The 13,592-nt window shown below is 45.6% G+C and overlaps 1 non-coding gene and 1 pseudogene across 1 annotated transcript; both read right to left on the minus strand.

Moving 5' to 3' along the window:
• Positions 1-597: 597 nt before the first annotated feature.
• Positions 598-669, minus strand: trnaq-cug (transfer RNA glutamine (anticodon CUG)). The gene has a single exon. It is a non-coding gene; the product is annotated as a tRNA-Gln (tRNA).
• Positions 670-1,390: 721 nt separating this feature from the next.
• Positions 1,391-3,431, minus strand: LOC132882516 (kelch-like protein 10; annotated as a pseudogene).
• Positions 3,432-13,592: the final 10,161 nt, after the last annotated feature.

Consider the following 13,592-nt stretch of genomic DNA (forward strand, 5'->3'; position numbering starts at 1 on the left):
CATCCATTATCTGTAACCACTTATCTTGTACAGGGTCGCGAGCAAGGTGGGGCCTTTTCCAGCTGACTATGGGCGAGAGGCAGGGCACACCCTGGACAAGTCACCAGATCATCACAGGGCTAACACATAAAGACAAACAACCATTCACACCTACAGTCAATTTAGACCCACCAATTAACCTAACCTGCATGTCTTCAGGGGAAAACAGAGCACCCAGAGGAAACCCACACAGGCACAGGAAGAACATGCATACTCCACACAGAAAGGCCCCCATCAGCCACTGGGCTCAAACCCAGAACATGCTGGCTGTGAGGCGACAGCGTTAACCACTACACGACTGTGCCACCGCCAACTGTTCTAATGCTCCCCGAGCCACCATGTTGCACCCAAATCCAGACCTATAGTGCCCTATATCATTGAAGCTGTGATGGTACTGGAATAAACCTCAGATCCAAAATTGCAGAAGTGGAACATACCTATCTTGAAGAGAACTTGTTCCATGTTGATGGAAACAAAGGGTTTGGGATATGCAAGCTTGCTCAAAAGCAGCCTTCAGGTGAAATACATTATTTAAAGAGGTGCAAAGAGCAGCTTCAGAGGTTCCACTGAGAGTTGAACTCAGACCACTGGATTCAGAGTCCAGAGTGCTAACCATTACACCATGGAACCAAGACACAGCTGCAAGATTGTTTTTACCATCAAATTACTGCCATATAACTGACCTCGCTCTGGCAAAAAATTTAGCACCCACTTGGCCAAAGGTGTACACAAACCAACGAATGTATGAGGCTCTACGGTAAACTGATTGGATAAAATTAATATCATGGTGGGCTGTTCAAACTGCGGAAATAGTTTGCTCAAGCTACTTTCAAAACACTATAACTTTCCAACCTTAGAACAAAAAACTTTTGTAAGTCTTGAATAAGGTTCATCAATGTGTGTTTTATTGTTATATTTACTCTATATATTGCCCTCTGTTCCCCTTTAACAGACACTGTAGTCCAGGGGTCACGTCCCCACATGGGATAGCTTGACTTACAAATGGGATTGCAAGAGAAGCTCCTCTTTTGTTTCATTCATTTATTTTATAAATTAATATTAGAAATATTGATTATCACATCTGCCAATATTTTAAATGTTACTAGAAGCCACATTTCATTTAATAGACTATGTGTCATTTGAATCATTCTCACTATCCTGCCACGATACACTAGTGGAGTTCAGCTATAAAAATAGACAAACGTCCCAGTCCATGTGATTGATGTTAAACACAGGCTACATATTTTACTGTGCTCTTAAAATGTTCAAAATATTAATTACAAATGTAGGATGGTGAAGACTTTAGGGTCATTTGCCCAAAAAGTTCAGGAATGTCTGCTGTAGTCTATTTCTACACACACACTCGCCGCACACACTGAACACTTGTTTTGTGCATCAGTGCAATCATACTCCACTGATTATTCTCAGGTTCATATCACTCAACTGTGTTGCCATCAAATCCTCCCATTGCAGAGATACGACCGTCTAGTGTGCACACATACACACACACACAACACTGACGAGAGTGCATGAGAATCACCTAAGCCCAGGTTCTTGTGATGGGCTCAAACCTTCTCACACTGTTTAAGTAATTGTCACCACCGAATCCTCTGATGCAGTACACAAAGTCATTCAGATAAACCATCCCGTGATAGGCTCTTGGGCTCTCATCAGGGCATATCACACTGACCCAGAGATCTGCTTGCATATCATACGTTACTATGGCATAGTTGGGACTGTCATGGCTCCAGCCACCAATGGCTAGAAGAACGGCATTGGGCAGGCGAGGCTGCGTGAAGTCAGAACTGAGAGATTCATTCAGGTTGAGCCCATAGATGTTCTTCAGAACTCTGGTGATGATCGGCTTACATGCTGCATTATCTGTTACAAAAGCGTTGCTCCTCACATGTTTCATAAAGTAACTGTGCGTCAGTAGCTCCATACGCACCTTGGGCAGTAACACGCCCATATGAGCGTTCCGATTCTGCGGTGCATGTCTGACCCACTGTAAGATGGTCTCAAACACCACGTTCTCCTGTTTCACGTTCAGCTCATCATTCTCAATTATCTCACCAAGCTGCTCAACCGTCAGGTCCAGGAGCTCCTCAAAGACGTGCACTATCTTCTCAAAGTTGTGTAAGTGCCCTGTCACACTACGACGTTCTCACCAGCGTTCGAGTAACGTGTTGCGAAACGCAGAGGAACGTCGAGAACGTTAGAAAAAAGTTACAAGAAAGTTAGACGAGCGTCGGCAAACGTTGGGGAACGTCGAGGGACGTCGGCGAACGCTGAGGGTGAAAAATAGTTTTGGGTGTGCACAAAAATTCAGGACGTTCTATCAAAACGCTACTTACACATTAGAGGAACGTTACACGAAAGTTTGCGGGCGTTACTCGAACGTTACTCGAAAGTCAGGACGTTCCCTGGACGCTAGGCGGACGCCGGCCCATCAGGGTCGAGTGTCCAGCGCGTGCCTAGCGCTTGGGTAACGCTTGCCTAACGCCTGTGTAACGTCCATCGAACGTCTGTCCAGCGTGTCGCCAACGTTTTTCAGCGTTCGTCAGCGTTCGCCGAGCGTTCTTAACGCTCATGTAACGTTCTTTCAACATCTTTCTAACGTCTGTCAGCGTTCTGAATTTTTCCAGCGTCTGTGTAACGTCCAGAACATTACCTGGACGCAAGGCAGACGCTACCCAAACGCTATGATAACGCTATCAAAGCGCTGTGGACGCTATGAGAACGCTAGGTTTTGCTGCTATTTTGGACCACAAACGTCGCCTGACACTGAGGGAACGTTGGCTGAGCGTTACAAGACATCGTTGACCTAGAAACTTAATTTGAAGAACGTCGACGTTCCCCGGCGTTTCTCAAATTTTTAAAAACGCAACCAAACGTCGAACAAAACGCTATAGTGTGACAGGGCCATAAGATAAACTGGAAGGCCTACTGCTTCAACATCTCACAGATATCAAAGTGAGGAAGACAGCAGATGCCAATGCAGTTCTCCAAACACAGCTAAGCCTTCAGGAATGCGCAGCGCTCATTCACCAGGCTGCTCACTGCCAGGTAATCAGCAGTGATCAGCAGCTCATGCACATTTTCCTCCGTGATGTTAACACGATATCTATACACATACTCCATGATCAGCTCCATCATCTTAGAGGAAATGTCAGGGACACTGTACTTATCTGGAGGGTAGCAGCTGTTAGTGAACAAAGTCGTGAAGTATGAGCTGCAGCAACACAGGATGATCTCGTGCGCGTGGAACTCAGCACCATCAACTTTGATGAGTACATCACAGAGCTTCTTCTCGAACCACAGTTCATCGATGACATTGTAGCCTGTTGTCCTCGCGTCCTTGCCATTTATTTCTCTTCTTCCTGCTTACTCATATTCAGTTCAGTGTGTTTGTGCTGATGGTACAAATGAGTTTTTAAACCCAAACTGTTTTTAAACACAAACAGTTCTAATTCCTTAAATATGTATGAATACAATATGGAGTGTATGTGAGAGAAACTCTGTAATTCAGGATAAATCTCTGTAAAGGGGGTTTGTAAAAACAGCTTTTAAAGCCTGTGTCCAAAATGTGTACATGTTCACTGTAAAGAACATTTTACTTCCCTGAAAAATGCCAGCTCCAGGGTGAAATGTCCAAATGCAATTAATTATATGTTAAAATTATGAAATATTGTTGAGGAAATAGTTATTTATTTATTTGATTGATTGATGTTTCTTTATTCAGGTAAATATCAACTTTCCATAATACATTATCATCTGTATATGATCACATACGGTGGCACGGTGGTGTAGTGGTTAGCACTGTCGCCTCACAGCAAGAAGGTCCGGGTTCAAGCCCCATGGCCGGCGAGGGTCTTTCTGTGTGGAGTTTGCATGTTCTCCCCATGTCCGCATGGGTTTCCTCTGGGTGCTCTGGTTTCCCCCACAGTCCAAAGACATGCAGGTTAGGTTAACTGGTGACTCTAAATTGACCGTAGGTGTGAATGTGAATGGTTGTCTGTGTCTATGTGTCAGCCCTGTGATGACCTGGCGACTTGTCCAGGGTGTACCCCACCTTGCGCCCGTAGTCAGCTGGGATAGGCTCCAGCTTGCCTGCGACCCTGTAGAAGGATAAAGCGGCTAGAGATAATGAGATGAGAATAATATTAACTAAGTTCCTATCTTTCACCAATTTCTTGATACAGGCCATTTAAAATATGCAGATCATTAATCTGACCTGTCAAGGTCACTCCAGGGCAAAACCAATGCTCCCAAATGAAAGCCCATATATGACTTCCTGTTCATGGTTAATAGTAACTATGGCCTTACCTTGTGCCGTTTTTGAGATATAGGCCATTGAAAATACATGACATAATATTGACCTAGGTCAATAGGTCAAAACTATAAATAGTCATTAAAACATGTTTTTCTATGGCAAAGGAGCAAGACTAACTCAAAGACCATGAAAAATGGCGGCACAGTGGTGTAAATGGTTAGCACGGTCGCCTCACAGCAAGACGGTTCTGGGTTTGAGCCCAGCGGCCGGTGGGGGCCGTTCTGTGTGAAGTTTGCATGTTCTCCCCGTGTCTGTGTGGGTTTCCTCCGGGTGCTCTGGTTTCCCTCACAGTTCAAAGACATGCAGTTAGGTTAATATGGGATGGCCTTGGGCTGAGGTGCCCTTGAGCGAGGCACCGAACTCCTCCCCGGGCGCTGTTAGCATGGCTGCCACTGCTCTGGATATGTGTGTGCTCATTACTCACACGTGTGTGCAGTGTGTGTTCAGATGGGTTAAATGCAGAGAAGAATTTCACAAGTGTGTGATGAATAAAGTTGTTATTGTTCTTCTTCTAAATAGACAAAACTTTGACTTTTTGCTAGAGTCACCTAATTTTTTTTCCTCTCTCTCTCTCTACACCCTGTTTGCACTGTTATTGGAGATGCTTTAATCTCATTGTACATGTGTATAATGACAATAAAGGCATTCTCTTCTATTCTAGTTGAGAAGTTCAAGGTCATGTAACTCAGTCAAAATAGGTCAAGTCGCTTAACTGATGCAAAATATTTTGAAGCCCTGCAAATAGGGTCTCCGTACCCAATTTGGTGAAAATTCATGAAAAAATGAAGGAGTAGCGATTTAACATATAAGTGACCTTTGACCTAATTCTGGCAAAGGGTCAAGGTCAGAGGTCAAATGAGTGAAAAAAAGTATTAAGGTATAAGGGCCATGGAAGATGGCATGAAAGAATTTTGTCTAGCTTGTCCTGGTACTGTGCCAGGTGGTCCCATTCATAGCCATTCCTGAAAAATTTATGATGTCATAAAATGACGTCATGACATCAGTTGTCGTCATGCATGATATGGAGAGTACAGATAGTCACTACCTATATGCACACCAAGTTTCATGCAGAAATCTTAAAAACTGAGCAAGAAATGACCCTTGTCTAATTACTACTACAACATGTACACTAAACCTAAGCAATTTCAAGATCCCATTTTCAGAGAGATCACGTGACGCATCTATGGAGTTGCACGCTCACTGAGGGAGCTCCTGACACAAAGCCACCTTTTTTCAAAGTTTAACCTCATTTATATCGATTGTGTTGATTTATTTTTGCCGGTTTACTTTTCTAAATGTCTACGGTGCGTAAACAGCTGACTTTAATGCCCTCATCCTCAAAGCAAAAGAAGGAAAAAGTTAACGGAAAGTTCTGATACTGGAGCTACAGCTAATGTTAAAATGGCGGACACTCTGGCAAGACTTGAGTGCGTACTGAAGTCTGAAATGGCAACGATGAGAAGCGAACTATCCTCTCATATGGCTACTGCGTGTTTGAAAATTGAATCGATATCAGGGGAACAGAGAGAACAAAAGAAAATCCTGAATGGCCATGCCCGTCGTTTGGACACTGTCGAACAACAGCTAGTTGAACTACAAGACCGTAGCAGACGTAATAACCTCCATCTGCTTGGGCTCCCCAAAGGTATGGAGAAGGATGATGCAGTAGGCTTTCTCAAAAGATCTCTACCTATTTGGCTACCAATGCTGGTGGACAGAGAGACTGAAACAGAAAGAGCTCATCGCATTTACGTCAGTGCCGCTAACAAGAGACCCCGAGTCGTCATTTTCAAGCTTCTCCGTTTCAACGACCGAGATGTCATACTACGTGAAGTTAGGAAACATGGGCCGATTCGTCTGGACGACGGAGTGATCCTCAGCTTTTTTCCTGACTACTCTCCCACTACTGCCAAGAAACGAAGCTCGTTTACTGCAGTGAGGAAGGAGCTGAGGGATAAGGGAGTTCAGACCTTTCTTCAGTATCCAGCAACTTTGAAAGTGACTTTTAATGGTGAGACTTCCTTTTTGCAAACACCGGAGGAGGCACGTCAGGTCCTCGACTCCTTATCTGAAACTATTGATACAGGTAACATTAGTCCACTAGACTGTTTGGATTGTTTCATGCTAGGACCTATGTTGGTATTGTTTTCATGCTAGCCAAGCCATGTTGCCATCATCGTCCTTTAACTGGCCGTAACAGCAGGTCTTGGCGTCATTTTTTCCTCTCCTTTGAGTTAAACCTACAAACAGTGTTTTCTGAGCTTTATGATACCTTATACCATGTTTTCGAGGAAAGTGCTAATTCTATCGGCAATTATGCTTGACCCCCTTTTTTTTTATATATAATGGGAGAATTTTATCACTTTTTTTAATCACTATCTATAGGCTAGCCTTATGGATGTCTCAAGAACTCAGATCTGTTTTAGTTTTAGGCTACATTGCTGTTTATATAACATGGCTAACCTATGTTTTTTTTTCTTTTTTCTCCTACCTCACACTAAAGCATAGAGGTGATGGTCTTTGTATTAGATAATTGGGCTTGTGTCAGATCCCAGATTATGTGCACACCAGTGCTGATGTCACGGATTACTAAGAGCAGGGCTCTCAAGTCTCACGCATTGAGCGTGACAGTCACGCTTTTCGGTCTTTTGTCACGCACTCCCGCCACACATTGTATTTCTCATGTTGAAAAAAAATTATAATATAAATTTCTCTGGCGCGCCGCTATCGCTATGGAAATGGCAGGAAACAAGCACGTCTCCCATGAGTCGAGCCTGCCACTTACCAGCCAATCAAATAAAGGAAAAGGGCGGGGCTACACAATAGTCAATCAGAAGCACTATTGTATCTGGGTCGATAACAGCTCCACTTGTTCACAGGCAATAACAGACGCTGGTCAGTAATAATAACAGTGACACTAACGTGTGTTTAAAGTGCTGATGACACGAACATGACTCTATGCAATTTCTTAAATAAACTATACAACATGGCAAACATGTTAGATTTCTGTTATAATTACGTGAAAAGAAGCTGTTGTTATGCGAATATCCAACTTTTAATTGCACAGCGCAAGAAAACTGGGTCCGTGGCTCGCGGCCATGCTGTGACGTCAGCGGAAGAACACGCTGCGGTTCACTGGCTGTTCTACTCAATGGAAATGGCGCATGAAAACGCCGGTCTACTTGGCAGCTGGCATCACAGTTCTGAACAAAAGAACAACCAAATACTGGTACTTTAAGCAGTGATCATGATGGCATGATTTTATCTGATTTTAAATAAATGAGATTGATAATAATGTGAATGTTCACAACTAGTACATACAAACTCTGCAGCTTCTCATTCAGCAGCTGCGTCATACTCCGCAAAAACATCAGCAAGAACCTACAATATAAATGGAAATGCAATACACTAAGCTCAAATGACTTTTGGAAAGTATAATTTCTAAATTTTTTCTACATATTCTTGAAGTCGGTCATCGGGGTACTTTCTACCGTTCCCTAACAACGCATGGCAAAGGGTAAAGTGTAGTGTTGCTACGAGTACTTGCTAAAGCCTCCGGTGGAAGATCCTCGATGTGCTGATAAGACATACAGTTCTATATAACAAACAAGTGTCACGATAATCACAAAACAGATGCAAATTGTTAAAATACCTAATTTTTAAGCAATCATGTGTTGATCTCTTCCGAATAGAATCTATGATAGCCTACCCTCTTTACCCTTTGCCTCTCGTTGCTAGGCGGCAGTTACATGAAAGCCGCAAGCTTTCACAAGCAAATACATGACTGATATCACGCCGACTTTATGATTACATTTATGATTATCATGAATGTGTACTCTATGATGTGTACTCTATGAGCGCTCTGGAGCGAGTCACTTCCAAGATGGCCACGCAGACTGCAGTGTTACTATTTTTAGCATCATGTCGGAGCACTCTATAGCTCTACGTACCTTTATCTTGTCGTTTCTCAACACATGTTCTGACAGGAGGACTGTCTTTGGAGGAGTCGCCTTGTCCCAGGCGACTGCTGGATCCGGCGTAGCTACTAGTAGACCCCCTCCGGAATACTGTAGGCACTGCTGATGGTAGCAACACACGTTTGTGCTGAACTGCACACCCAAGAGATTCTTTTAAGCTGGGAAGGGTGTCAAAACAATCCAAATCGAAGTGTTCAGAGCACAGGAGAGATGTTGGTGAGGGCTCCCACTTGTCACGAGTGCGCCTGACTTGCTTCACCCACTTCGCATGCAGCTCGGGATCTCTGGGAAACTTGAATAAACTTACTCCATCCTTGTGGGTTTTGGAGCAAAGCCGGCAACACAACGTGAAGGCATAATAACTATATATATATATATATATATATATATATATATATATATATATATTAGTGCTGTCAAAAATGTCGCGTTATTAACGCGTTAACTTGACTCAATTTTAACGGCGATAATTTTTTTATCGCGAGATTAACGCTCTGTGACATGATGCCAGGCCCCGCACAGCCAGAGTCCTCTGCCCTCCCCCGAAGAGCCATGGTGCTCGGCTGGTTTCGTTTTCCCATCGGCGGCTCCAGCCCCACTTTGCAGTGGCTGTGACGTGTTATGCTCTGCAATAAAAAAAAACAAACATTGGTACAACCAGTGTTTGAACTATGCCGATATTTTCGGGGGGGTCCCTTATTTTCCCTTGGGGGGGTGCTTGCGCTTGTCTCAGAGCGCGGCTCTCCATCGCGCGCTCACTTCGGATATGCAAATGCTTCCCGTTACACATGATTGCTATGTCAATAAACATCATTTTGCCAATATTTTAGAGACCCCCCAACATTTCCCAAATCATGTTTTCAAGGGATCTCATGTCTGTTTCAGGGGATCTCGGATCCCCCGAGTACCCCCGTAGTTCGAACGGTGAGTAAGCCCATTCACTTTTTTATGCTGATAAGAGAATTACAATGGCTTTTCATGTGACAAAAATGTGCGATTAAATTGCGATTAATCGTGAGTTAACTACGACAGTCGCGACATTAATCGCAATTAAATATTTTAATCGCTTGACAGCACTAATATATATATATATATATATATATATATATAAAATTTATAATGCATAATAATAATACTAATAATGATAAACTGAACACCTGTCGCATCAACAACAAACTGGTAAGTGAGGAGGAAGATTCTTTCGCTGACGTCATATAGCCCCTCCTCCTCATTCGTCTCCTGGGTGCTGCAGCCCTGTCAAATTTGCCCAAATAGCCGCGTTTTTTTTATCATAACTTGTAAAATAGGCGCCTTCGTGAATTAATATATGGATCATCGGGAATTACTTTTTATGTTATAAAACATCGCCAAAGATGTCAAAAACATGTCATCAGACCTTTAAAGCAGCATGTGAATACCAGTAAGAGTGAAGTTTTTTTTTAAGTTTGTCATTAGTTATGAAAGACCCGTTTGTGAAAGATTAAGTTTGTATTGTTCCAGCAGGCAGCACTGGCCTTTCTGGTCAGAGCTGTGGAGTATGCCATGGATAAACTCCTGTTGGAAGATGCTCTCCTGAAGCATGCGAGATTTATTGATGTGCAGCTGAGGGCTGAGTGTGGGGTTGAAGATGTCCTCTACTTTCTAGACAGGCAAGGGTTTTCACATAATGACTACATATTTTTAAGTTTAATGGTCATGATCACAAAACAAATCTGTCTCTCACTGCATTCTAATCAGTCTTGTACACATTGTGCTCTTTTTAAGATACCAGGAACTCCTTCCTTTTCATGACCCAAAGGAACAGGACCAAATAAGCAGTGGCGTGCACAGACATTTTGGGGAGCAAGTGCTCTGGGGGGAAAAAAGAGCACTTTTTTGCGCATGTGGAACACATTATTATAAAAGTCTGAGATTTAACCCTCCTCTTGTGTTCGGGTCGCCACTGACCCGTTTTAGTTTTTAAAGGTGTAAAACAACCACTTAATGTTAATTTATTACATCAAGGCTTTTTGACTTTGCCAGGAATCTCTAGTTGAACAAAATAGAAAAAGAAATTTTTGTTTTCCTAAATCTGAAAATGGTCTAGCAAAAAATATAATACTTATGTGCAGTTGTTTCTGTATGCGACGGGCTACTTCATGACAAAATAATTACAGCTTGGGGTACAATTACAGCTCGCGCTCAATGGGGCGAGGACGGGACACAGAAGGAAGGGGAGAGAGAGAGAGAGAGAGAGAGAGAGAGAAGAGGAGAGAAGAGTAGACGCCATCTGCTGTCCTGCTCCCGGAACAGCCGCCAAATGATCCTCCGCCAGCTCCACTGCCTGATCCAGCGACGCCGGGCAGTGGCACTGGACCCACTCCGCGGTTCCTGCGGGTAAGCGAGCAACGAACTGTTCCAGCACCACCTGGTCGATGATCCCCTCGGCATCACGGTCTTCAGCCCTCAGCCACCACCAGCAGGCGTCCCGGAGCTGCTGGCCGAACGCGAACGGCCGGCCGACTTCCTCCAAGCGCAGAGCGCGGAAGCGCTGTTGCTTGGGAGTGCGCCCCACGCGCTGGAGGATGGCCCGGCGGAGGTCCGCGCAGGCCAGCCGGCGGTCGGCGGGGAGCTGTAGCGCGGCCAGCTGTGCCTCTCCCGTTAGGAGGGGGAGGAGGCGCACCGCGCGCTGCTCCATCGGCCACCCCGAGGCTTCTGCGACCTGTTCAAATAGCGTGATGAATGTCTCGGGGTCGTCCTGCGGGCCCATCTTGGTGATGGTGAGGGGAGACGGGCCCGCGGCCGGAGCGCTGGTGGACCCCGCCGACGCGAGGAGGTGCCAGAATGCCTCGCGGTCTTCCTGCTGGGCCAGCACCAGGGCTTCAAAGCGCCGCTCTTGTTCCTTCCGGAGGGTGACGAGCGCCTGGTGCTGGCTTTGCTGGGCCGTGGCGAGGGTGTGGACCAGGTCGGCGAACGGGGAGGACTCCATGGGGCTGATCGGTGGGTGCTCCACTCTGGATCCCGGGTTTCGGCACCACTGTAACGGTTCGCTACGTGTGGGCGGAGCACAGAGGACGGCAGGACAGAGATCAGGTGCACACAGAGGCTTTATTGCCGCACTTTTCAGTCTGACAATAGACAGATTCCAAACACACCGAGACACACACTAGCGTCTCGTCCAGGGATGATCTCCTCTGCTCTCGATCTCCCTCCTTAAATAGGGCACGGTCACTGGGAAGACACACACAAACACAGGTTAATTGCCGTCAGGTGTAGTGATTCTGCCACTTACCTTCCCTGACTCCGCCCTCCTGTCACAGACCGGCGCTTGACCACGCCCCCACTGCCACAACCCCTTAATCACCATTGCTTCCAGGTTTGCTATTTGCTATGAGTGGTAGCACCTGTCTGGGTTCCAGCTATGGGTTAAATAGTACATCACCAATAAGGCACTGGCAGCAGTGCACTTTTTGGTGCAATGTGGCAGATGAACCCAACAGGGTCAATGGCATACCACCAGATGGCATGCAGAAGAGCCACTCAAATGGCCAATGGATGGCATCACTCGGCAAGTCAGTTGTCACTGTGGGACAACTTCCATACTCATCAGGTCTGTGGCACTTTTATGCACCACTTGGCATCAGGTCTGGAGGTCCAGAGAGTCAACACAATGGGGGCACGACATTGTTAGTCTTATCTTACTGTGCAAGGTGCTTCATTAGGAAAGGAGAATAAGTCTGGTGTGCACTGGTGCGGGCTTCTCGCGGCCCATCTGTGTTTCTGTGCATCCTAATGAAGCAGTCATCATCGCTAGCGATGCACAGCCGACAACGATGACAATAACCATGGTCCCACCCACAGCCAGTCACTGTTCACCATGGTCCCACCCACAGCCAATCACTAGTAACCATGGTCCTACCCACAGCCAAACACTAGTAACCATGGTCCCAGCCACAGCCAATCACTGGTAACTATGGTCCCACCCATGTTGGCTGTCCATTGCTAGCAATGATGACTGCTTCATTAGGATGCACAGAAACGCAGATGAGCCGTGAGGCCTGCACCAGAGCAACAGAATCACCCGCAACAGCGGCATAAATGGCTTGGCCAAGCCACCACGGAATGTCTGGACTTGTGAGCTCTCACATGCTATTCTCCTCTCCTAACAACGCGCCTTGCACAGTAAGGTAAGACAAATGATGTCATGGCCCCATCATATTGTCTTTCTGGACCTCCAGACCTGATGCCAAGTTGTGCACAAAAGTGCCACAGGCCTGACGGGTATTGATGTTGCCCCGCAGTGACAACTGACTTGCTGAGTGATGCCATCCATTGGCCATTTGAGTGGCTCTTCCACATGCCATTTGGTGGTGTGCCATTGACCCTGTTGGGTTCATCTGCTGCATTGCACTGAAAAGCGCCCTGCTCCTAGCACCTTATTGGTGATGTACTATTTAAGCCACAGCCAATCACTGATTACCATGGTCCCAGACCACAGACCAATCACTGATCACCATTGTTTGTCCCACCATCTCACCTTTTTGTTCTTCATTTTAAATATTCTTTTAGGAGATATTACATTTTATAATGAGCTTTACTTTAAAAGGTAATTAAAGGTGGGGGGCGTCGTGGCTGAGGTGGATAAGGTGCCATACCATAAATCCAGGGACCCGGGTTTGATTCCGACCCGAGGTCATTTCCCGATCCCTCCCCGTCTCTCTCCTGCTCATTTCCTGTCTCTACACTGTCCTATCCAATAAAGGTGAAAAAAAGCCCAAAAAAAAAAAAAAAAGGTACACAACATGCACTCTTAATACCAACACAGTAATATCTGATCGCTATTTCTGGGAGTGTAATGCTGCATCATCATCATGATGATCTCATTATCTCTAGCCACTTTATCCTGTTCTACAGGGTCGCAGGAGCCTATCCCAGCTGAGTACAGGCGAAAGGCAGGGCACACCCTGGACAAGCCACCAGGTCATCACAGGGCTGACACATAGACACAGACAACCCTTCACACTCTCATTCACACCTACGGTCAATTTAGAGTCACCAGTTAACCTAACCTGCATGTCTTTGGACTGTGGGGGAAACTGGAGCACCCAGAGGAAACCCACAGGGAGGATACGCAAACTCCATACAGAAAGGCCCTCGCTGGCCACGGGGCTTGAACCCAGACCTTCTTGCTGTGAGGCGACAGCGCTAACCACTACACCACCGTGCCACCCCGTCATCATGATGTTCATCTAAATATAGTGCAA

The sequence above is a fragment of the Neoarius graeffei genome, chromosome 3 (genome assembly GCF_027579695.1).
Source record: "Neoarius graeffei isolate fNeoGra1 chromosome 3, fNeoGra1.pri, whole genome shotgun sequence".
NCBI classification, from domain to species: Eukaryota; Metazoa; Chordata; class Actinopteri; order Siluriformes; family Ariidae; genus Neoarius; species Neoarius graeffei.